The sequence below is a fragment of the Hylobates moloch genome, unplaced genomic scaffold, assembly GCF_009828535.3.
Source record: "Hylobates moloch isolate HMO894 unplaced genomic scaffold, HMol_V3 SCAFFOLD_8, whole genome shotgun sequence".
In the NCBI taxonomy this organism is placed as follows: Eukaryota; Metazoa; Chordata; class Mammalia; order Primates; family Hylobatidae; genus Hylobates; species Hylobates moloch.
In genome coordinates, this window is record NW_026652283.1 from 57414862 (window position 1) to 57441477 (window position 26616).

The window sequence follows — 26616 nt, forward strand, 5'->3', positions numbered from 1 at the left end:
AAACCAATGAGAACAAAGACACAACGCACCAAAATTTCTGGGACACATTTAAAGCAGTGTGTAGACAGAAATTTATAGCACTAAATGCCCACAAAAGAAAGCAGAAAGATCTAAAATTGACACCCTAACATCAAAATTAAAAGAACTAGAGAAGCAAAAGCAAACAAATTCAAAAGCTAGCAGAAGGCAAGAAATAACTAAGATCAGAGCAGAACTGAAGGAGATAGAGACACAAAAAACCCTTCAAAAAATCAATGAATCCAGGAGCTAGTTTTTTTGAAAAGATCAACAAAATAGATTGCCAGCCAGAAGAAAAGAGAGAAGAATCAAATAGATGGAATAAAAAATGATAAAGTGGATATCACTACTGATCTCACAGAAATACAAACTACCATCAGAAAATACTATAAACACCTCTACACAAATAAACTAGAAAATCTAGAAGAAATGGATAAATTCCTGGACACATATACCCTCCTAAGTCTAAATCAGGAAGAAGTCGAATCTCTGAATAGACCAATAACAAGTTCTGAAATTGAGGCAGTAATTAATAGCCAACCAACCAAAAAAAGTCCAGGACCAGACGGATTCACAGCTGAATTCTACCAGAGGTACAAAGAGGAACTAGTACCATTCCTTCTGAAACTACGCCTAACAATAGAAAAAAAGGGAATTCCCCCCTAACTCATTTTATGAGGCCAGCATCATCCTGATACCAAAACCTGGCAGAGACATAACAAAAAAAAGAAAATTTCAGGCCAGTATCCCTGACGAACATCGATGTGAAAATCCTCAATAAAATACCAGCAAACTGAATCCAGCAGCATGTTAAAAAGCTAGCTAACACGATGAAACCCTGTCTCTAATAAAAATACAAAACCTTAGCCGGACGTGGTGGCACCTGCCTGTAGTCCCAGCTACTAGGGAGGCTGAGGCAGGAGAATTAGTTGAACCCAGGAGGCAGAGGTTACAGTGAGCTGAGGTAGCACCATTGCACTCCAGCCCGCATGACAGAGCCACTCTGAAAAACAAACAAACAAACAAACAAAAACCTTATCCACCATGATCAAGTTGGCTTCATATCTGGATGCAAGGCTGGTGTTCGACATATGCAAATCAATAAACAAATTCCATCAGATAAACACAACCGATGAAAAAAACCACATGATTATCTCAATAGATGCAGAAAAGGCCTTCCACAAAATTCAACAGCCCTTCATGCTAAAAACTCTCAATAAACTAGGTATTGATGGAACGTATCTCAAAATAATAAGAGATATTTATGACAAACCCACAGCCAATATCGTACTAAATGGGCAAAAACTGGAAGCATTCCCTTTGAAAACCGGCACAAGACAAGGATGCCCTCTCTCACCACTTCTATTCAACATAGTATTGGAAGTTCTGGCCAGGGCAATCAGGCAAGAGAAAGAAATAAAAGGTATTCAAATAGGAAAAGAGGAAATCAAATTGTCTCTGTTTTCAGATGACATGATTGTACATTTAGAAAACCCCATTGTCTCAGCCCAAAATCTCCTTAAGCTGATAAGCAATTTCAGCAAAGTCTCAGGATACAAAATCAATGTGCAAAAATCGCAAACATTCCTATACACCAATAACAGACAAACAGAGAGTCAAATCATGAGTGAATTCCTATTCACAATTGCTACAAAGAGAATAGAATACCTAGGAATGCAACTTACAAGGGATGTGAAGGACCTCTTCAAGGAGAACTACAAACCACTGCTCAAGGAAATAAGAGAGGACACAAATAAATGGAAAAACATTCCATGCTAATGGATAGGAAGAATCAATATCATGAAAATGGCCATACTGCCCAAAGTAATTTATAGATTCAATGCTATCCCCATCAAGCTACCATTGACTTTCTTCATAGAATTGGAAAAAACTACTTTAAACTTCATATGGAACCAAAAAAGAACCCGCATAGCAAAGACAAGCCTAAGCAAAAAGAACAAAGCTGGACGCATCACACTACCTGACTTCAAACTATACTACAAAGCTACAGTAACCAAAACAGGATGGTACTGGTACCAAAACAGAGATATAGACCAATGGAACAGAACAGAGGCCTCAGAAATAACACCAACACATCTACAACCATCTGATCTTTGACAAACCTGACAAAAACAAGCAATGGGGAGAGGATTCCCTATTTAATAAATGATGTTGGGAAAACTGGCTAGCCATATGCAGAAAACTGAAACTGGGCCCCTTCCTTTCACCTCATACAAAAATTAACTCAAGATGGATTAAAGACTTACATGTAAGACCTATAACCATAAAAATCCTAGAAGAAAACCTAGGCAATACCATTCAGGACATAGGCATGGGCAAAGACTTCATGTCTAAAACACCAAAAACAATGGCAACAAAAGCCAAAGTTGACAAATGGGATCTAATCAAATTAGATAGTTTCTGCATAGCAAAAGAAACTACCATCAGAGTGAACAGGCAACCTACAGAATGGGAGAAAAATTTTGCCATCTATCTATCTGACAAAGGGCTAATATCCAGAATCTCCAAAAACTTAAACAACTTACAAGGATAAAACAAACAACCCCATCGAAAAGTGGGTGAAGGATATGAACAGACACTTCTCAAAAGAAGACATTTATGCAGCCAACAAATATATGAAAAAAAGCTCATCATCACTGGTCGTTAGAGAAAGGCAAATCAAAACCACAATGAGATACCATCTCATGCCAGTTAGAATGGCGATCACTAAAAAGTCAGGAAACAACAGATGCTGGAAAGGATGTGGAGAAATAGGAATGTTTTTACACTGTTGGTGGGAGTGTAAAATAGTTCAACCATTGTGGAAGACAGTGTGGTGATTCCTCAAGGATCTAGAACTAGAAATACCATTTGACCCAGCAATCCCAATACTGGGTATATACCCAAAGGATTATAAATCATTCTACTATAAAGACACATGCATGCTTATGTTTATTGCGGCACCATTCACAATAGCAAAGACTTGGAACCAATCCAAATGTCCATCAATGATAGACTGGATAAAGAAAATGTGGCATATATACACCATGGAATACTATGCAGCCATAAAAAAGGATGAGTTCATGTCCTTTGCAGGGACATGGATGAAGCTGGAAACCATCATTCTCAGCAAACTAACACAAGAACAGAAAACCAAACACCACAAGTTCTCATTCATAAGTGGGGGTTGAACAATGAGAACACATAGACACAGGGAGGGGAACATCACACACTGGGGCCTGTTGGGTTGGGGGCTAGGGGAGTGATAGCATTAGGAGAAATACCTAATGTAGGTGACAGGTTGATGGGTGCAGCAAACCATCATGACATGTGTATGCCTATGTAACAAAACTGCACGTTCTGCACATGTACCCCAGAACTTAAAGTATAATAATAAAAAAAAAAGATATAAGGGCCATGCCCATATTCTAACCCATCTAATCTGTGAATGTAAGTTTATTTGGGGAAAAATGATTTTTTCAGATATACTTAAATAAGGGTTTTAAGATGAGATCATTTTAGATTATCCAGGTGGGCCCTAAATCCAATGACAAAGTGTCCTTATAAGAAACAGAAGAGAAGAAAACACAGACAGAGAGAAGAAGGCAACATAAATATCACAGTAGAAATTGAAGTTTTGCAACCACAAGTTAAAGAACACCTGGAGCCATCAGAAATTGGAAAAGACAAGGAAGGATTCTCTCCTAAAGTCTTTGGAAGGAACATCGTCCTGCCAACATCTGGATTTCAACTTACCGCCTCCAGAATTCTGAGAAAATAAATTTGTTATTTTAAACCAACAAGTTTGTGATTTTTGCAGCAGCAGCAGCAGCCACAGGAAACTTATATACCAGTGTAGTAGAATAATGTAGATTAAGCAGATTTCAAAGACTCAAGCCTCTCTTCACTTTACTGCACTCAGTAAATCCCCTTGCACCATCTCCACAGCCAGTCATGCCTAGGCAAGTCTTCTTCACAATGCATCACTCCGACTCTGCCTCCACCATCACATTTCCTTCTCTGGCTCTTCTGCCTTCGTTTTTCACTTATAAGTATCCTTGCAATTACAATCAGCCCACCCAGATAATCCAGTATAATCTTCCTATTCGAGATCTTTATCTTAATTACGTCTGCAAAGCCCCTTATGTAACATATTCACAGGCTGTGGGGATTAGAATGGGGATATCTTTGGTGGGGATGTTCATTATTCTGCCTACGACACATAGCTAAATAAGTGCCCATGGATGAACCTACTACAAAACTAAATGACAAGAATTGACAGAAACCAGAAAATACAAAATAAAAGAGATAGAGAGGTAAAACCAGTAACTATGAAGCCTGTATGCCATCAGCATCTATAAAGAGAAGGCAAAATAGGATGTCTGAAAGGAAAATAAGATGTCTGACGGACATGAGCACATGAGATCTCCAAAATCCCCAATAGATACTCACTAGAAAGGGCCATAGACTAATTTGAGAACAGAAGCTGACCTGAGAGAGTTTCCAGTTGCAGAGGAAGGGCAAGGAGTACACAGTAAAGTATGAAGAAGCTGGATCAGTTCAGACTGTATAAGCTCTTAAAACTAACAAACTAAAATATCCATTCAAGATAAAGCCCAGCAGCTAAGAGGAACCCCTAAGAGTCTATTCAAATACAACAGAACAAAGAAACAGGAGGAAAAAAAGAGGTAGTGGTATAGGGGAAGAAGACCTCAGAAAGTAGAAAACTGTATATTAATTACTTTGTGCAAACAACAGGAAAGGAAGCTTTTGAGTCATGATGTTTGAAAAGCTATCTTGGCCAATTCCATCATCCTGAAAATACAGAGAAACTCATTTCACTTAAGATGAGTCACAAACAATAATTGTGATCCAATCTCATCAAAAGTTGTAATTTTTTAAAGGGAATAAAGAGGAGAATAACATCCTGTCAGACAACAAAAGCGCTCCTAAGAGTCATGTCTACAAAACAGATGAAAACTGCAAACTAACATTTCAAAATGTGCCAGAAATATATTAAGAAATAGAAGCATTGAAAGAACAACATATGGGATCATCAGATACCTAAGCAAATATGACATAGAACTCAGAAAAGAATTAGATGTGAAATAAAATATAATTTCAGTGATTAGCACTAAACCAGAACAAAATAATGGATAAAAAAGATACAGAATGTGTTCATATAAATAGAAGGTGAACAAAACAAAAATTTTTAACTAAAAAATAAAAAGCTTAGAAACTTCAATGTCAGTCTAAATGGAAAGACAGAGACCAATTTTACTATCACATATGCACAAGTGTTGATAAACAAAGGAAAAAATATATGAAACATTGCTTAGCAAGACACTAGATATCAGGCAATGAAAGACAGTGATCCCTGAAAAATGGGAAACAAACAGGATGAGCTCTACTATTGCACCAGTGATCTGCCAAAGACAGTTTCCAGGCCATAGTGCGGGTTGGGAGAATTCAGGAAGAGCATATGGTTCTTCTGGAGTTGATTAGAGCTGAAAATCTAGAAAGGTCAAGGCAACTATAGTTTGCAGGGCAGAGTATTAGACAGGAGAGAAGAATGAGGGTGGAAAAGATGAACAGATTTGCAGAGAGTCCCCTTGAGTCTTCATCTGCATACTGATCAACCCGTGCACGTGAAAAAAAACTACCCAAACCAGGAAAAGAGACACCTAAAATGACCAGAAAACTCTTGGGATATAGTTTCTATTTCCACCAGTAGGGAATTTAACAATCCACAGGGCATTTAGTAGAGTACTCAAAAGAGTTTTGCCACAGTATTGGCAAAAACTAACCCCATATAAAATGCTGTTCTGGTCTCACAAACAAACAAAAACACTTAAATTTAGGACCAGAAAGGATTCAACATTCTAAAAAATTAAATCATGTTATGAAGCAGGAGTCAATAATATAGTATTACAAGCAATATTGTAATATCAATATAATAAAATAATAGTCAATAATATAATAGTACAAAAATACCCAGCACAAAAAAAAGTAAAATGTACAATGTCTGGCATTCAATCATCCAACCACCAGACATCAGAAGATAGAGGAAATATGACCCACAATATGGAGGAAAAAAATCAAACAAAACTGATCCATCAATGACTACAGATAGAATTAATAGACAAAGACATTAAAAATTACTATCCAGTGCTGTGCTGCAGTCATAGCACACTGGTCCATGAGAGCTAATTATTCAATCATTCCCAATTGTTGAGAAATTTGCAAGCCAGTTGCTAAACATAGTCATTATTTTTAATTAAATTATATAAATGTATAGTTAAATAATTTATATTAAAACAAAGCTAATAAATACTAAAACTCATAACTTGCCAACTGTTTTACTACATTTTAGTATAATTTATGCTTCTGTGGTTATTTAAGGTTACGGTACTCTAGGGGGAAGACACTACGTAATGGTGTGATACTACCATGCATTTTCTCCCAAATGTACATTCAGTGATTACATGTTGGTTTCTTGAATTCAGCTACTGTGAGATTACTTAAAGCACAGAAACTGGAAAATGCAACACATAAGAGCTGTATTATTTTCTTTTCCCAGAGCTAGTTTTCAAATATTTTCCAGCACATCATAAATTATAATTGTATTGCTATGTTCAAGGAGCTAAAGCAAATACAGAACACATTAAGTAGAGACATGAAAGATATTTTAAAAACACCCAAATGTAACTTTGAGAGACAAAATATGTGAGATATAGAAGATTACACTATACACTGAATGGATATAAAAGTAGATTAGACTTTGAAGAAGAAAATATTAGTGAACTGGAAAACAAAGCAATAGAAACTATCCAAAATAAAGCACATAGAGAAAAAGATATTTTAAAAATTAAAAAATACAATATCTGTGAGCTTCAGACCAACTTCAAGTGATCTAATACATGTGTAATTAGACATACATATGACATACAGAGAAGAAACAAAAAGTTTTTGGAAAAGTAGTGACCAAAAAAATGTCCAAATTTGATAAAAACTGAAACTCACAGGTCAGAGAACCTCAGTGAATCCCAAGTACATGAAACATTGATAAAACTACACCAAGGTACATAGTGATCAAATTACTTAAATTTAGTGATAAAGATAAAATCTTAAAAGCAGCCAAGGAAAATGGCAGCACATTATGTACAAAAGAGCTGAATGCCATCAGAAATAAAGCAAGCCAGAAGATAGCAGAGCAATGTCTTTCAAACACTGAGTAAAGCAAGATGTTGGAACAGACGGCTTCACTAATCATGCTGCGGTAAGGACACCAAGTTAACAACTATCTACATAGAAGAAAAAAAACCTTCATAAGAACCAAAAATTATGTGAGCACTCACAGTACCTCGTTTTAACTTCATATCACTGAAAAAGGCACTGAAGAGATAGAAAAAACAGTCCTGAATCACCAAGTCTACCCCTCCCATCACCACCCCCAACTCTCCCCACCACCCCGCATCCCCACCCTCCACCCCAGCAGTGGTGGCGTGGCACAGGGAGCATCTCTGGCTGCCAAGGAAGGTAGAACACAGCAATTATGAGGCATTGAATATAGTGCTATTCTGTTAAAGCAGAAAGGAAAACCAGACCAAACTCAGCTGATGCCTGCCCATGGAGAGAGCATTTAAATCAGCCCTAGCCGGAGGGGAATCACCGATCCCAGAGGTCAAAATTGAGAGCCTGCAAACTTTGCCACCAAGGGCTACAAGCGCTCTGTGTCTCCAAGTAAACTTGAAAGGTATTCTAGGCCATAATGACTGCAACTCTCAGGTGAGTCCTAGTGCTGAACTAGGCCCAGAGACAGTGGACTGAGGGTGCATACAACATACTGAGACATCAGCTGAGGCAGCCAAAGGAGTACTGGTGTCATCCCTCCCCTAACCCCAGGCTGCACAGCTCAAGGCTCCAAAAGAGACCCCTTCCTTCCACTTCAGAAGAGATGAGGGAAGAGTGGGGAAGACTTTATCTTGCGTCTAGGATACCAGCTCAGCCACTGGTCAGAGTTGAGAGGTCCTTGTTCCAGCGCCTAGCTCCCAGATGACATTTCTAAACACATCCTGGTCCAGAAAGAACCTGCTGCCTTGAAGGAAAGAGCCCAGTCCTGCCAGAATTCATCACCTGTTAACTGAAGAGCCCTTGGGCCCTGAATAACCAGCAGCAATACCCAGGTATTACATCAAGGGCCTTGGGTGAGCCTCTGAGGCTTGATGGCTTCAGGTGAGACCAGCTGCGGTGGCTATGGAACAAAACTCCTTCTGCTTAAGAAGAGCAGAGGAAAAGTAAAAGAGGCTTTGTCTTGCACCTTAGGTACCAGTACAGCCACAGGCTAGAGCACCAAGTGGGCTGTTGGAGTCCCCAGTTCAAGAATTTGACTCTTAAATGGCATTTCTGGACTTGCCTTGGACCAGACAGAGTCCACTGCCTTAAAGGTTGAGTCTTGGTCCAGACAGCATTCATGAGAAGCTGCCTTAAGAGACTTTGGGCCTTAAGGGAACACTGGTGGTAGTCTGACATACTCCTCATGGCCCGGGGTGGTAATGACTATGGGGTGAGGCTCTTCTGCCTTTGGAAAAGGCAGGAAAGAGTGGGAAGGACTGTGTCTTGTGGTTTGAGTCCCAGCTCAGCTGCAGTACAATAGAACAGCAGGGTGACTTCTAAGGTTTTTGACTCTAGTCCCTGAGTCCTGGAAGGCATTTCTGGACCTATCTGGGGCCTCTGGGACCTCAGCCCCCTGAAAGGAAGAGCACAGGCCTGTCTGGCTTTGCCACCTGAAGACTGTAGAGCCCAGGAGCCTTGAGTGAACACAGGCAGTAGCCAAGGAGTGGTTACAGCAGGCCTTGGGCAAGACCCAGTGCTGTGCTGGCTTCAGGTCTGATCTAGCACAGTCATAGTAGTGGGATCCACAGGGTGCTTGTGTCATTCCGTCCCCAACTTTAGATGGCACAAAACAGAGAGAGAGACAGAGAGAGATTCTGTATGTTTAAAAGAAAGTAAGGGACGAGAACTAGAGTCTGCCTGGTAATTCAGAGAATTCTCCAGGATTTGGTCCAAGACCATCAAAGTGCCTCTACAAGTCTGTGAGAACCACAGTGTTACTGGGCTTGGGGTGCCCCCTAAGGCAGACGTGGCTTAGATCACAACACCCCATTCCTTTCAAATATCTGGAAAGCCTTCCCAAGAAGGGTGCCTACAAATAAGCCTAGACAGTGAAAACTACAATAATACCTAATTCTTCAATGTCAAGACACTGAAGTATGTCTACTGGCATCAACACCATCCAGGAATACATGACCTCACCAGAAGAACTAAGGCACCAGGGACCAATCAGGGAGAAACAGAGATATTGACCTTTCAGACAGAGAATTCAAAATAACTGTGCTATCAAAAACTTATCCATTATGATCAAGTTGGCTTCATTCCTGAGATGCAAGGTTGGTCCAACATCTGCAAATCAATAAATGAAAAACAAAACATAACATAAACACATAAACAGAAAGACAAAACAACACATAAACAGAAAAACAAAAACACACGATTATCTCAATAGATGCAGAAAAGGGCTTCAATAAAATTCGACATCTCTTCATGTTTAAAACGCTCAGTAAACTAGGTATTGAGGGGACATAATTCAAAATAATAAGAGCCACATACAACAAGCCCATAGCCAATATTATACTGAATGGGCAAAAGCTGAAAGCCTTTCCCTTGAAAACTGGTACAAGACAAGAATGCCCTCTCTCACCACTCCTATTCAACATAGTATTGGAAGTTCTGGCCAGGGCAATAAGGCAGGAGAAAGAAATAAAGGGTATTCAAATAGGAAGAGAGGAAGTCAAATCATGTTGTTAGGATGACATAATCCTATATCTAGAAAACCCCATTGTCTCAGCCCAAAAGCATCTTAAGCTGATAAGCAACTTCAGCCAAGTCTCAGGATATAAAATCAATGTGCAAATATCGCTAGCATTTCTATACACCAAAAATAGGCAAGCAGAGAGCAAAATCATGAATGAACTCCCATTCACAATTCCTGCAAAAAGAATAAAATATTTAGGAATATAGCTAACAAAGGAAGTAAAGGACATCTCCAAGAAGAACTACAAACCACTGCTCAGAGAAACCAGAGAGGATACAGAGAAACATTCCATACTCATGGATAGGAAGAATCAATATCATGAAAATGGCCATAATGCCCAAAGCAATTTATATATTCAGTGCTATTCCCATTTAACTACCATTGACATCCTTCACTGAATTTTTTAATAACTATTTTAAAATTCATAGGGAACCAAAAAAGAGCCCAAATAGCCAAGTCAATCCTAAGCAAAAGAACAAAGCTGAAGGCATCATACTACCCAACTTCAAACTATCCTACAAGGCTACTGTAGACAAAAACAGCATGGTACTGGTACAAGAACAGACACAAAGACCAACGGAACAGAATAGAGAACTCAGAAATAAGACTGTACATCAACAGCCATCTGATCTTCAACAAACCTGACAAAAACAAGCAATGGGGAAGGGATTCCCTATTTAATAAATGGTGTTGGGAAAATTGGTTAGCCATATGCAGAAAATCGAAACTGGAACACTTCCTTACACCATATATAAAAATTAACTCAAGATGGATTAAAGACTTAAATGTAAAACCCAAAACTATAAAAACCCTAAAAGAAAATCTAGGCAATATAATTCAGCATATAGGCATGGGCAAAGGTTTCATGACAAAGATACCAAAAGCAATTGCAACAAAAGCAAAATTGACAAATGAGGTCTAATTAAACTAAAGAACATCAGCACAGCAAAAGAAATAAAGAGACAACCTACAGAATGAGGGAAAATTTTTGCATCTATCCATCTGACAAAGGGCCAATATCCAGAATATATAAGGAACTTGAACAAATGTACAAGAAAAAAAAACAACCCCACTAAAAGTGGGCAAAGGACATAAACACAATTCTCAAAAGAAGACATACATTGCAGCTAACAAACTTATGAAAAAAAATCTCAACATCACTAGTTACTAAAGAAGCGCAAATCAAAACCACATGAGATACCATCTCACAACAATCAGAATGGCTATTATTTAAAAGTCAAAAAACAACAGATGTGGAGAAAAAGGAACACTTTACACTGTTGGTGAGAGTGTAAATTAGTTCAATCATTGTGGAAAGCAGTGTGGAGATTTCTCAAAGAGCTAAAAACTGAACTGCCATTTGACCCAGCAATCCCATTACTGGGTATATACCCAAAGAAATATAAATCATTCTATTATAAAGATGCAAGCATGCATATGTTTATTGTTGCCCTATTTACAATAGCAAAGTCATGGAATCAACCTAAATGCCCATCAATGATAGACTGGATAAGAAAAATGTGGTACATATAAACAATGGAATACTGTGCGGCCACAGTATTTCTTGAGGAAGAAAAATGATTATGCTTCCAGCTCTTGCCCATTCACTATGATATTGGCTGTGGGTTTGTTGTATATGGCTCTTACTATTTTGAAGAATGTCCCTTCAATGCCTAGTTTATTGAGAGTTTTAAACATGAAGCAATGTTGAATTTTATCAAAGGCCTTTTCTGCATCTATTGAGATAATCATGTGGATTTTTTTCTTTAATTCTGTTTATGTGATGAATCACATTTATTGATTTGCATGTTGTTGAACCAACCTTGCATCTCAGGAATGAAGCCAACTTGATCATGGTGGATAAGCTTTTTGATAACACAGCTATTTTTAATTATCTGTCTGAAAGGTCACTTTCCCAGACAAACAAAAGCTGAAGTATTTTATTCCAGGTTTATTCTACAATAAATGCTAACGGGGGTAATTCCATCAGAAAGAAAAGAATATTAATGCACAATAAATAATCACCTGAACGTACAAAACTCACCAACAATAGTAAATACACAGAAAAACACTGAATATTATAACATTGTAACTGTAGTGTGTAAACTACTCTTATCCTAAGTAGAAAGACTAGATGATGAACCAATCAAAAATAATAAATACCACAACTTTTCAAGACATACTCGATATAATAAGATATCAATAGAAACAATAAAAAGTTGAAAAACAGTCAGACAAAGATAAGACATAGAGTTTTTATTAGTTTTCTTTTTGCTTGTTTGTTTGTTTATGCAAATAGCATTAAGGTGTTATCAGGCTAAAATAATGGGGTATAAGATAGTATTTGCAAACCTTATGGTAACCTCAAACCAGAAAACATATAATGGATACACAAAATATAAAAAGCAGGAAGCTAAATTACATCACTAGAGAAAATCAACTTCACTAGAGAAAGACAGAAAAGAAGACCAGAAAACAGCCAAATAGCAGAAGTGAGTCCTTACTTATCAATAATAACATTGAATGTAAGTGGGCTAAACTATCCAATTAAGAGACAGAGACTGGATAAATGGATGAAAAAACAAGACCAGTTGATCTATTGCCTACAAGACACACACTTCACATATAAAGACACACATAGACTGAAAAAAAAGGGATGGAAAAAGATATTTTATGCCAATGGAAACCAAAAATGTAGGAGTCACTATACTTGTATCAGACAAAATAGATGTCAAGAAAAAAACTATAAGAAGAGACAAAGAAGGTCACTATATAATGATAAAAGGGGTCAATTCAGCAAGAGGATATAACAATTTTAAATGTATATGCACCTAACACTGGAGCACTCAGACATATAAAGGAAATATTATTAGAGCTAAAGAGACAGATAGGCCCAATACAATAATAGCTGAAGACTTCAACACCCCACTTTCAGCATTGGACAAAACTTACAGATAGAAATTTAACAGAGACATTAGACTTAATCTGCACTATAGACTAAAAGGACTTAAGAGATATTTACAGGATGTTTCATCCAAGAGCTGCAGAATACACATTCTTTTCCTCATCACACAGATCATTCTCAAGGACAGACCATATATTAGATCACAAAACAAGTCTAAAAACATTAAAAAAAAAAGTTAAAATCATGTCAAGCATTCTCTCTGACTACAATGGAATAAAACTAGAAATTAATTAGGAGGAATTTTGATAACTATACAAATACATGGAAATTAAACAATATGATCCTGAATGACGAATTGGTCAATGAAGAAATCGAGAAAGAAATTGAAAAAGTTCTTGAAACAAATGATAATTGAAACATAACATTATCAAAACCTAAGGAATTTCTGGGAAACTGTGAAACATGCCTCTGAATTACCTTACCAAAAGCAAAAGCAGTACTAAGTGAGAAGTTTATAGCTAGAAGTGCCTATATCAAAGAAGAGAAAAAAACTTCAAATGAACAATTTAATGATGCATCTAAAAGAACTAGAAAAGCAAGAGCAAAACAAACCCAAAATTAGTACAGGAAAAGAAATAATAAAGATCAGAGCAGAAATACATGAAACTGAAATGAAAAAAATACAAAACATAAATGAAACAAAAAAATTTTTTAAGTTAAAATTGACAAACCTTTAGCCAGACTTAGAAAAAAAGAGAGACGATCCAATTAAATAAAATCAGAAATGAAAAGGGGGACATTACAACTGATTCTGCAGAAATTCAAAGAATCATTAGTGGCTACTATGAGCAAATATTAATATATGCCAATAAATTGGAAATCTAGAAGAAATGGATGAACTCCTAGATATATACAACCTACCAAGATTGAACCAGGACAAAATCCAAAACCTGAACAGACCAATAACAAGTAACAAGATCAAAGCCATAATAAAAAGTCACCCACTAAAGAAAAGCCCAGAACCTGATGGCTTCATTGCTGACTTCTACCAAATACTTAAATAATTTATACCATTATTATTCAAACTATTCCAAAAAATAAAGGAGGAAGGAATACTTCCAAACACATTCTTCAAGGCCAGTTTGCCCTGATACCAAAACCAGGACAAATCAAAAAGAAAACTACAGGCCAATATCTCTGATAAATATTGATGCAAAAATCCTCAACAAAATACTAACAAACCAAATTCAGCAATACATTAGGAAGATCATTCATCATGACCCAGTGGGATTTATCCCTGGGATGCAAGGATGGTTCAACATACTTAAATCAATGTGATATATCATATCAAAAAAATAAAAGATAGAAACTATATGATATTTCAATTGATGCACAAAAAGCATTTGGTAAAATTCAGTATCTTTTCATGATTTAAAAAACCCTAAAAAACTGAAGATAAAGGGAACATACCTCAACATAATGAAGCCATATACAACAGACTTACAGCTTGTGTCATACTGAATGGGGAAAAACTGAAAGCCTTTCCTCTAAGACCTGAAACACAGCAAGGATGCCCACTGTCACCACTGTTATTCTACACAGTACTGGCAATCTTAGCTAGAGCAGACCAGAGAAAGATATAAAGGTCATCCAAGTTGGAAAGAAAGATGTCAAATTGTTTTCAGATGATACAATCTTATATTTGAAAAAACCTGAAGATTCCACCAAAAACTATTAGAACGAGCTGATAAACAGATTCAGTAAAGTTGCAGGATACAAAATCAAAATTCAAAAATCAGTACCATTTCTATATCCCAACAGTGAACAATGTGAAAAAAAATAAAAAGAAATCCCATTTACAATAACCACACATAAAATTAAATACCTAGAAATTAACTTAACCAAAGAAGTGAAAGATCTCTATAATGAAAACTATAAAACGCTGATGAAAGAAATTGAAGAGGACATCAAAAAGTGGAACAGTATTTCATGTACATGGATGGAATAACCAATACTAAAATGCCTATACCACCCAAAGCAATCTATTGATTCAATGTAATCTCTATCAAAATACTAATGACATTCTTCACAGAAATAGAAAAAAAAATCCTAAAATTTATATGGAACTAAAAAAGACCCAGAATAGCCAAAGCTATTCTAACCAAAAAAGAATAAAACTGGAGGAATCACATTACCTAACTTCAAATTATACTACAGAGCTATAGTAACCAAAACAGCATGGTACTGGCATAAAAACAGACATACAGACCAATGGATCAGAACAGAGAACCTAGAAACAAATAAACTAGAAAATCTAGAAGAAATGGATAAATTCCAGGACACATACACTCTCCCAAGACTAAACTAGGAAGAAGTTGAGTCCCTGAATAGACCAATAACAAATTCTGAAATTGAGGCAGTAATTAATAGCCTACCAACCAAGAAAAGGCGAGGACCAGATGGATTCACAGCCGAATTCTACCAGAGGTACAAAGAGGAGCTGGTACCATTCCTTCTGAATCTATTCTAAACAATCGAAAAGGAGGGACTCCTCCCTAACTCATTTTATGAAGCCAGCATCATCTTGATACCAAAAGCTGGCAGAGGCACAATTAAAAAAAGAAAATTTCAGGCCAATATCCCTGATAAACATTGATGCAAACATCCTCAATAAAATATTGGCAAACCAAATCCAGCAGCACATCAAAAAGCTTATCCACCATGATCAAGCTGGCATCATCCCTGGGATGCAAGGCTGGTTCAACATATGCAAATCAATAAATGTAATCCATCACATAAACAGAACCAAAGACAAAAATCACATGATTATCTCAATAGATGTAGAAAAGGCCTGTGACAAAATTCAACATCCCTTCATGTTAAAAACTCTCAATAAACTAGGTATTGATGGAACATATCTCAAAATAAGAGCTATTTATGACAAACCCACAGCCAATATTATATTGAATGGGCAAAGCTGGAAGCATTCCCTTTGAAAACCTGCACAAGTCAAGGATGGCCTCTCTCACCACTCCTATTCAACACGGTATTGGAAGTTCTGGCCAGGTCTGCACCCTCAGCCTCCTGGGCTCAAGTGATTCTCCTGCCTTCTCAGCACCCCCTACCCCCACCTCAACCCCAGCCTCCAGTAGCTGAGACTACAGGCATGCACCACCATGCCTCACTAATTTTTATTTTTTTATAGAGATTGATTTTTGCAGTGTTGCCCAGGCTGGTCTTAAACTCTTGAGCTCAAGCAATCCACCCACCTGCTTCACTCTCCTAAAGTGCTAGGGTTACCAGTGTGAGCCACTGCACCCCGCCCATTCTCACCACTTCTATTTAACATTGTACTGGAAGTTCTGGCCACTACAGTTAGACAAGATAAAGAAATAAAACATATTCAAATTTAAGAACAAAAACTAAAATGCATGTATTCACAGACAATTATAATGAAATGTGAACTTTTCTAAATATCAAGTTTATATACACTATAAAAAGAGATTTGTTTAAATACTACATGGTAAAAGACTATTTATGTAACAAACAGAAAATGGAAGAATAAATCATAATATTAAAAACTAATTACCTGTAGGTAAAGAATATTGTGGAGGAGACTAGGATATTCAGTATTTCTCTGAATAGGTCTTTATATAGATTTCACTTTAGAACCACATACATGGTTGTAAAAATTAAATTTAAGAAATAATCTTCAAAAAACTTAAAAGAAAATAAAATTTAAAAAGCTACATGTGTATCCACCTAGTCATGTAACCACACAGAGAGGAAGACCAAAGGAACTTCAAAAATAGAATCCAAATTATAGTGTTTGTAGAAGGGCTGGTGTTATTACTCTGATACTGTTGTGTGTGTACTGTGGCATATAGCAAATAAGTAGCTATGTGATATTCTATCATTCCTGTTGCAAACTAAGCATGCTCACTGATACTTAGAGAAGTGGACTTCCTACAGTCACAAAACTTGGAAGATCTAATTATTGTTATTTAATTGTTACAGAAATGTAAAGATTGGCAAGTCTGAAAAACCTGAAAACATTAAGTTACATCTGACTTCTAGGTAAATGTGAGTTTACTATCTTTAGAAGTTTTGTGGAAGTAGAATACTAATAGAAATAAGAGATAATCACTTGAAATGTTGGTTGAAGTTAAGTTCCATTTCTCTTGGCTATATAAAGCATATTTGACAACAAAAGACTACCTCAAGTTAAAAATAGTGTGGTAAAGAGAAAGAAATCACAAACCCTGTGTTCAAGCCCTGGATCAGTTAAGGCTGACTTTGAACCGAGGGTTGTGAACTGGATAATCTCCACAGTCTCTTGCAGTGTTCAAACTCTGTCGTGGTCCCAGTAAGCATAAAAAATGCCAACCACAGCCTACTCTTTGAGTTCAGTAGTTTCATTAGTAAATAGGCTGACTCATCAGTGAATGTTCAATCTCATTTGAAAGGTGTATAATGTATATATTTTTTAAAACAATGATATCCCAAGCCTCCACAACCAGACCACAGCAGATATTGGCACCAATATGTTTATCTGGAAGAGAAAGTAACAGAAACTATATCATTAGAGAGGATAACTACAATAAAAATCTCAGGATTGGAAAGCCTGAACAATACCAATTTACCACAAGAGTCCACAAATTGAAGGCCACATTTGCCAGACATGGAATTCCTGAAAGGATTATCTCTGACAATGAGCCACAGTTGTCCTCAAAGGAATTTCCACATTTTGCCAAAACATGAAATTTTGAATACTGCACAGTTAGTCCACATTACCACAGAGCTAGGCACTTTGCATTGGGACAGTGGTGAAAAACTAAAGAAATAAAACTCCAAAACACATTGGACCAAGCTGAGACTAATGATAAAGGCCCCTGCCTCAGACTATTTGGAGCAAGGAATGCATTGTGGGCAACTTCCAATTACCTTCCCCAGTTATTATTGAGTCAGCATCTCCCATGGAATGTGAGGGCCTATGGTAGTGAGTCTACTCCTCACACAAATATTGTAAAAGTGAATAAAACCAAATACAATAAACAACTCACACCACCAGGCCCTGGCCTAACCCCTCAGCCTGTGAGAAATCCTCTCCCTTGGAAGTTAGGGTTAATGCCAAATACTGAAATAGGAGGTATTCTTGCTGGTGTTTGTTCATGTTTAAGATGACACCATAGTTCCACAGGGAACATGCTAGAAAAAAGTCAATAATTTGTCTAGGCATGGGGGCTAATGCCCATAATCCCAGCACTTTGGGAGGACAAAGCAGGAGGATTGCTTGAACTCAGGAGTCTGAGACTAGCCTGGGCAACATGCAAAATCCCATCTCTACAAAAAATACAAAAATTAGCCAGGCATGGTGGCACATGCCTGTAGTCCCAGCTACCTGTGGGGATGAGGTAAAAGGATCACTTGGGCCCAGGGTGTCTTGACAACTCAGCAGCAGTGAGCTGAGATCATGCCATTGCACTCCAGCCTGGATGACAAAGCAAGACCTTGTTGCAAAAGAAAGAAAAAAATCAATAATTTATTCAGCAAGTAAGATTGCAGCATCAAATATGAGCCTAGACCTGTGCTGACAAAGTGCAATCCCGTCTCAGTCAAGGCCATCTCGTGGCATGTAAAATAAATCTCTTAAGCTCTCTTAAGGAAGATAAAATGAGAATTTATTGCATAGATTACAGGAACATAACATGGAAGCCTACAGCAAACAGTGCAGTTAGTTCTCATGAGGGCTGTAATTATGAACTTGAAAGGTGACAGGAGCCAAGGCAGATTCTGGTCCTTATCTCTGCTTTTCTGTGTACATCTTGTTTCTTCTCCCTGCCTGCTCATAGCATGAGACTGTTGCCTGTAGTAGGCAGCCTCCAAGATGACCCCCAGTGATCCCCACATCCTAGTAATCCCCTGTCCTTGGGGAATTGAGTATGAGGTGGACCCGGTAACTCACTTCTAATCTAGAATACAGCAAAGACAATGGTACGTCACTTCCGAGATTATGTTAAACAGGATGTGGCTTCCATCCCAAACACTTGCACTCTTTGGTCCATTCTGATTGAAGCTGGCTGCTTTTTTATGAATTAGCCTATGAAAAGACCCACAATCAAACAACAGCCTCCCAAAAACAGCCAGTGAAGAACCAAGACTCTGTCAAACAGCCCATGAGGAACTGAATCCTGTTACAACCATTTGAGTGACAATGAGCTTGGAAATGGATCTTACCTCATTTGGGCTTTCTGATGAGATTGCAGTCACAGCCAGAAATTTGATGACAGGCTTGCAGACCTTGAGGTGGAGGCATCTAGATAACTTACACCCAGTTTTCTGACCCACAAAATTTGAGATAATAAATGTTCGTTGTTAAGAGGTTCTAAGTTTGACGGTAATTTTTTAAGGTAGCTAACTAATACAGATTTTGGTACCGTAACAAATACTTAGAAATATGGGAGCAGCTTTGGAACTGGGCAGTGGATATAGGTCAAATGAGTTTTGAGGAGCATGTTTAGAGAAAGCCTAAATTGCCTTGAATATATTTTTAGTAGAAATCTGGACTTTGGGGACCTGCTGGTGAGGGCCCAAAGAAAGAAGTTAGGAAAAATCAATCTTCTTAACAACAGTTTTTTTATGATTGAGCAAAGGAAAGTTGTTAGAAGAAGAAGGGTTATTAAGGACTAAAGGTCTTTCTGGTATCAGGAACACTGTGGCTCGCTGGTTTCAGGCAAAAAAAGTTTCTCATTCCCCTCCATGGCAGTCAAGTTTTCTGACTTCTAGATAGTATACATTACCAGAATGCTGGCTCAGTGAGTGAAAAGATAAGAAGGGAAATAGCAAAGGTGAGCACTGACAGTACAAAGAGATGAGAGGAAAAGAAGACTAGAAGTAGATAAGATGTGCTTTAAGTCTAGAAGAAATAGAGAATATAATCTGATGAGTTACAGTACTACCGATGGTTTTGAACATGAAACTTAGAAATTGAAGACAAATGTACAAAAAGTAATGCTTCCAGGCTGTCACTGAAGTAAACTAGGAGTCTATTAAAGTTTCCTTGGCTTTGTAGCACCTGTACTTACCAAAGGTGAACAGAGAAAAATTATAATCATTATCTGCATAACCCCACTCTATCCCCTCACCACCTCACCAAAACAATGTTCCCTTTAAGTTTTCGCTGAAACTCTTTTCTGTCATATCCCTGGACAGCTCACAGTGATAACAATACTAGTAATTACCAGTAATATCAGCAATTGCTATTGCTTATTGAGCCCTGGCAAAGTCTTAAGCACTGAAGTAAGCACCACTGGTACATAATGTCATTTAATTCTTACAGCAATCCTATACTGTGGGTACTATTAATCTTTTCATTCAGTAGAGGTGGAAGTTCATCTCATGCTGAGAGATTTTAAAAACTTGCCCAAGGATGCACAGCTGTAAAATGAGTAACCCGGAATTTGAACTAACTTCAAAGTCCCTGAACATTGTGCTAGATAGCCTCCCAGGAGATTTCATTTGCTGAGCACTCATTTGCTATCACTCTGCTAAGAGCTTTGTTTACATTATCTCATTAGAATATCGTGACAGCCTATAAGGTAGGTTTGATTACTCGATTTTGTAAAAGAAGAATCTGAGTGAATGCAGTCATCACCAGGCTGTTGTATCCAGTGATCTTCCAGCTAAAATCAACCACTATTTGTCACCACCATATGCAAACTGAATGCTTAATAAGAGCAAGCTTTTTAAACAATATGTTTTATGATTACCATAATCGATGAACAGTGTACAAACACCCATACAGGGTACCCTTAGTTTCATGGAATACTAGACTCATGGTAAGCTGTTTCTCTTATTCTCATTTTGGAGGTCAAAGTGGGCCCCTTCCTGATGTGTACCCACTTATATAGCCCTTACACTGAAGCCAATGGGGGGGCTCAGACATAAGTAAAACAGATGAGACTGCTGGGAGTACAGTGGAAGGCGAAAACCAGCATACAGACTGTTGTGCTTGTGTTGTTCCATGTCGACATCTGATATGGCTATTCTTGTCTGTGTTTACATGTCCCATTCATCTGCTTCAACCAGACAGGGTTTTATTAATATTATTGATGGTTGCCATAACAACAAGCATGTGAATATATTCTAACTATGAAATTATTACAAGTATTTTGTTGATCACAGTCCATAAATTGCATCAGAGGGATGATCACCAGGGGTGAAGGGAAATAGAATAGGACATCACCAGATGGGCACTTGCTTTGATCTCATGGGAGAAATTTACATAGTGATGTCTCCTGAAAAGGGAACTTTTCCAGGGGCTTCCTCTGGAACTTCACAGTTGTTTAACCCTTGGAGAAAAGCCAGTAACTCAACTGAAGACTCCTCCTAGATTAAAAGCAGCATTCTGAGTTTGCATCCTCCATTTCCATCACTTTCTCCCTCCTAACCTTCTCAGTCTTTTCTGTATTTGGAACACTAATGGGACAAAGTCAAATACTGGAAATTGCGTGATTTTTCTTTGCTGCTTTTAGCTCTGGCTTCTTAGGTGAACATTCTCTTAGACAGCAGATACATGCTGAAATTTACACTAAATATCATGTGAGGGAAAGAAGGAGTAAGATAGTGAATATGGAAGCCATGCAAAACAATCTCTGACATTGAGGAATTTGTGGTCTTTTTAAGGCTGACTGAGGAAGTTCTCAAGATCTGAGACTTTTGGTTTGAAATCCAGAAAAGTCTGGAGCAAACCAGGATGAGTGAGTCACTCCATGAAGTGAATCTGGGAAATTCACTGCACCTACCTAGACCTCATTACTTCCAACTCTAAAAATAAATTTAAAAAATTAACTCCTTTGCCTTAATTTGCAGTAATCCATAGTAGATAGAAGAAGAAAAATGCATAAAATCTTTAAAAAGAAGTAGAGAAAGGCCAGCCATCCTTAATCTTATAACATTGGCACCAGAGAGACAGGAAATTGGGCCTCCTTAGTAAAACACCTGAATGTCCATGACCTCAAAAACTTAATTTCTTTCTAGGTACACCTTGTCTCTTTGAGGAAATTAGAGAACCATTGAACAAATTGACTCCCTAAATGTGCCTATGTGATTCCCAGGATGTACCTTACATGCTGGAAGTATCTGGTTCAATCAATAGTGTAGAAACCAGTTTTAGAACTGCCAACACACAGCTGCATGTTTAGAATGAACGAGACATGATCAGTAAAACATTTTGATTACAAGGGACTACAACCTAAACACAGCAAAGAAGACACCAGGTTGAAGTGTGCCATTTCATGTGTTGGTTGAGAAGGAAGTGAGAGAAGGTAAGGGGAACAGTCAGTATGGTCATCCTATGGTTGTTTCATACCAGGGTCCCTCTTTCTGAAAGAGATGAGCAGTCCTTGGGCTTAGGGTCAGCCATTACCTATTTTCTCTAGAGAAATAGGACTGCTATGAGAATGAGAATTATAGACTGCTGGAGGGAAGGGATGTACTCACTCAAAGTACCTCCCCCACCACCTGCCAATTTAAAACATAGTTTTGGAGGGAAAATAAAGGAGCAGATTCTTCTCCTCTAAGATATTAGCAAGGACAATACTTTTCACCCTATCAGCTCAGCCAATAAGGAAAAAGACACTTTATACGAAGGGCTATCAGAGTTTATGGGCTTCATGTGAATGAGGCCAAAGGGATAGCCGTTGACTACAAAGCTACAGATGACTCATCAGTTTGTTTTCTGTGTTCTGGTAGGCTTGGGACATGATATAGGCTAAATTGTGTCCCCCTAATAGATATGTTAAAATCCTAACTTCCAATACCTGTGAATATGACCTGATTTGAACATAGTGTCTCTGAAGATGTAATCAAATGAAGACGAAGTCATTCTGAATTAGGGTAGGTTGTAATCTAATAACTGTTGTCCTGATAAGAAGAGAAAATTTGGACACAGAACTACAGAAGAACGCCATGTGAGGACAAGCACAGAGATTAGGCCAATGCCTCCAAAACTGAAGGAATGCCAAGAATTGCTGGCAATCACCAGAAGCTGGGAGAGAGGCAAGGAACACACTGTCCATCCCTCCAAAGGAACCCAACTCAACAGCAACTTCTTGTTGGACTCTTGGCATCCAAAACTATGAAAGAATAAATTTCTGTTGTTTTAAGCCACCTAGTTTGTGATGATTTGTTACAGCACCCTAGGACACCAATACAGGCAGCAAGGGTCTCTCCTTGGTAAAGCAGTGAAAAGGTGCCTCTGGAAACTGGAATTCTTACCTGATTAATTATAGTCACAAATTTCGCTTGCTCCACTTCCCACCACCCTCCATATTTATGCTAATGACTTAATACTCAAATTTGAATCCTTCACTGGCTCCTCACAGCTTGCACAAGATAAAATCAGACCTACAAAGCGCTGACAGATGTAGACATTGTCCTATCTCTATAGCCCCCTCTTGCCTTATTCACCATACTTGTAGTCCTTTGAAACTACCCTTCTTTTTCACACATTAGTGATTTCACACAGATGTGGTCTTTGCCAATATGAAGTGTAAAGACCCAACTCAAATGTAACTTTCCTAGGAAGCTTTCCTTCAACCCTGTGGTATAAAGAGCTTGTCTGATCTTTGATCTCTGAATGTTCCCAGCACAAAGAAATGATCAACGTTTGAGGTGATGGAGATGCTAATCACCCTAATCTGATCACCATACATGATATATATCAAAACATCACTAGGTACCCCATGAATATGTATGATTATTATTTTCCAATTTAAAAATAAATAAATAACTTTTATTTAAAACTCTTGGGATTTTCTAATTGTTAGGAGTGTCTTTGTTATACTAATGAGGTAACTCAGGGTGGGCCCATAGATAGCTTCAGGATGGGGACTCATCACCAGAAGAAGGTTGGCACTTTCAGCCACTGGACCTCCAGAGAGGAGAGCAGGACTGGAGATTTAGCTCAGTCACATGGGCAATGACTTAATCAATAATATCTATGTAATGAAACCCGACAAAAACTCTAGACATGGAGGCTTACGGAACTTCTTGGTTGTTGAACAAATTGTTATGCCAAGAAGGTAATGGATCCTGACTCTACCAGGACAGAATGTAGAAGCTCTTCAGTCCCTCCCAGACCTCACCCTATGTATGCCCTATAAAATAAAACTGTAATCATAACACTTTTAAAAATTCTGCAAGTTATTCCAGCAAATTATCAAATCAGCAGGAGTGATGGAAATCACCAAATTTATATCAGTCAGAAGCACAGGTTATCTGGAGACCTCCCAAAGTACAGCAGGACCCTGAAGGGGAGTATTGTAGAAAACATGCTTTAACTTGGGGAGTCTGATGCTAACTTCAGATGGTTAGTATCAGAATGATACTATCATCATCAGAACGATACAATCAGTAGAACCATACTGTACCCAGTTGGGTTTTGAAACAGAACAACCCTCTATTTCTTCTCTCCACCTCTCCTCCAGTTAGTGATACAATGTGTGCTGTTTTTGCATGACCACAAGGCATCCTCCTCCATAATCAACCCACGTTGTTTGAGTGAGGCTAATCCCATTCTTTCGGCGCCAGGGTAAGTATTTGACTCAGACCCAGACTGGCCAATGAGAGTATTCCAATTCCCCTTGTTGCTTTAGGATAGGCATGTGATTCAAGTTAGTACAGTGAGAGTAAATTGACAAAAAAAAATCCTCTTTCCATTAGGGGTGCTAAGCTTAGAAGAAGTGAGACCACAAATGTCTGATCCATCCTTGGCACCACTCAGGGACTGCCTGAAAATGATGTCAATGCAAAAGAAGAAAAAGCCGAGAGACATTGTCCAGAGTATTTGAGATCCTGAATATATCTGTGTTTGAAACCAGAAATACCTTCTGGACCTTCTAATTATGTGAATCAGTAAATTATCTCTTTTCTTCAAATTGGTTTAAGCTAAGAGCTCTGTCACTTGCAATGAAAAGAATCCTGACAATAGACCATTTTCCAATGCACACCTATGGCATTCATTTCTACCATCACACTCAGTATAACTGCTGATTTGTTTACCTGCCCAGCTCTAGACCTGAGAGCTAGAGAGAACAGCAACTAAGTCATACTTTTATCTTTAATGCCACAATGCCCACCTCAGAGCGTAGAATACCAGTGTCCAGTGAATGTTTTTGAATAAATGTTGGGGAACTAAACACCTCTGTTACACATGCTCATTTCTGCCCTTCTTGCATCCTTCTCTCCCTCTCACCTTCACCCCTAGCCTAGCCTCATTCACAGGGTAACAGAGGGAAAAAGAGAAAGCGTAGAAGTTGAAATAATTGAATTGCAGCCCTGGTTCACTTTTTTAGATGTGTAACCTTGGATGATTCTCTTATCTCTCTTTGGCCTCAGTTTATTCATCTGTAAAGTGAACAATATCTGAAGATCCCATAAGGGAAAACCTTTCTTGACTCTAATAGCTGCTAAGTCATTAATTAAAAACTAAAGCATTGGCCAGGCATGGTGGCTCACACATAATCCCAGCACTTTGGGAGGCTGAGGAGGGTGGATAACCTGAGGTCGGTAGTTGGAGACCAGCCTGACCAACATGGAGAAACCCCATCTCTTCTAAAACTACAAAATTAGCCGGGCATGGTGGTGCATGCCTGTAATCCCAGCTACTTGGGAGACTGAGGCAGGAGAAACGCTTGAACCCAGGAGGCGGAGGTTGTGGTGAGCCGAGATCGCACCTTTGTACTCCAGCCTGGGCAACAAGAGCGAAACTCCATCTCAAAAAAAAAAAAAAAAAAAAAAAAACTAAAGCATTGACTATTAAGTGCTAAGCTTTGAGTTTTCCTGGAATTCCTGCATTTTAATAAATGAAGACAGAGAAACCTTAAAGGATTAAAGAGGTGAAGCTACAAAGGTGGAATGACAGACTCCACCTCTCATTCTAGAGATATATATTTGAGAGGTGTGCCAAACTCAGTGGCCCCACACTTCACATAATCCTTGGGATTCACTATTGAAACCACCACTGGAGAGTTATAGGCCAGGACTAACTGCAAAAGATGAAACCTGATATCAAGTCTATTCAGCATGTGCACTTACACCCACTCCATTTCAAATTGCAGTATGAAACCATAAATCAGAACTTGCCCCAAATCCACCGATTGGATAAATAGTTGATTCCACGACATTGACACTGTGGTCCCAAGCCACAAAGGAAAGCATCTGTCATAAGAAAAAGATGGTAAGACCCAATGAAGGAAGCAGGTTAAACTATGTCTCTCAACTCTTAACAAACAGGAATAAGAACTAGACATACTGTCCACTTGGGAGATTGCCTTGGGCCTCCAGCCTCTTATTACTTACTTCTTTTTTTCTCAGGATATAAACTTAAGTGTCATTATTTTAGTCCAAATTCTCCTCAAGCATAACACTATGGAAGAATTTCAAGAGAGGAACCATTGAAAATGACGAGTGTAATAAATCTGGTGTCCTCAGCTCCACCTTCCAGACTGAGTCCAGACTTACCTTCCAGACTGAGTCCTGCACCAAGAAAATGATGGTTGGAGTCTGCTTTTGTTCCAACCAAACCCAGAGGTCATGCCTAGAGGAGGAAAAGTAAGTGGAGGCCAAGAGAATCATCTCAATTGTTCAGGCCCTGGATTGCTCCTGCCATCCTCCTAGGGCTCCTGAAAGGGTGGCTATTGAAGAGGAGAGGAGGGCATAGGGAGCAAGGGAGATGTTTTTCAAATTTTCCAAACCAGATTATTATGCACTTTTCACACTTTCCCTATGAACAGACAACAAATGACATGACCAGGAG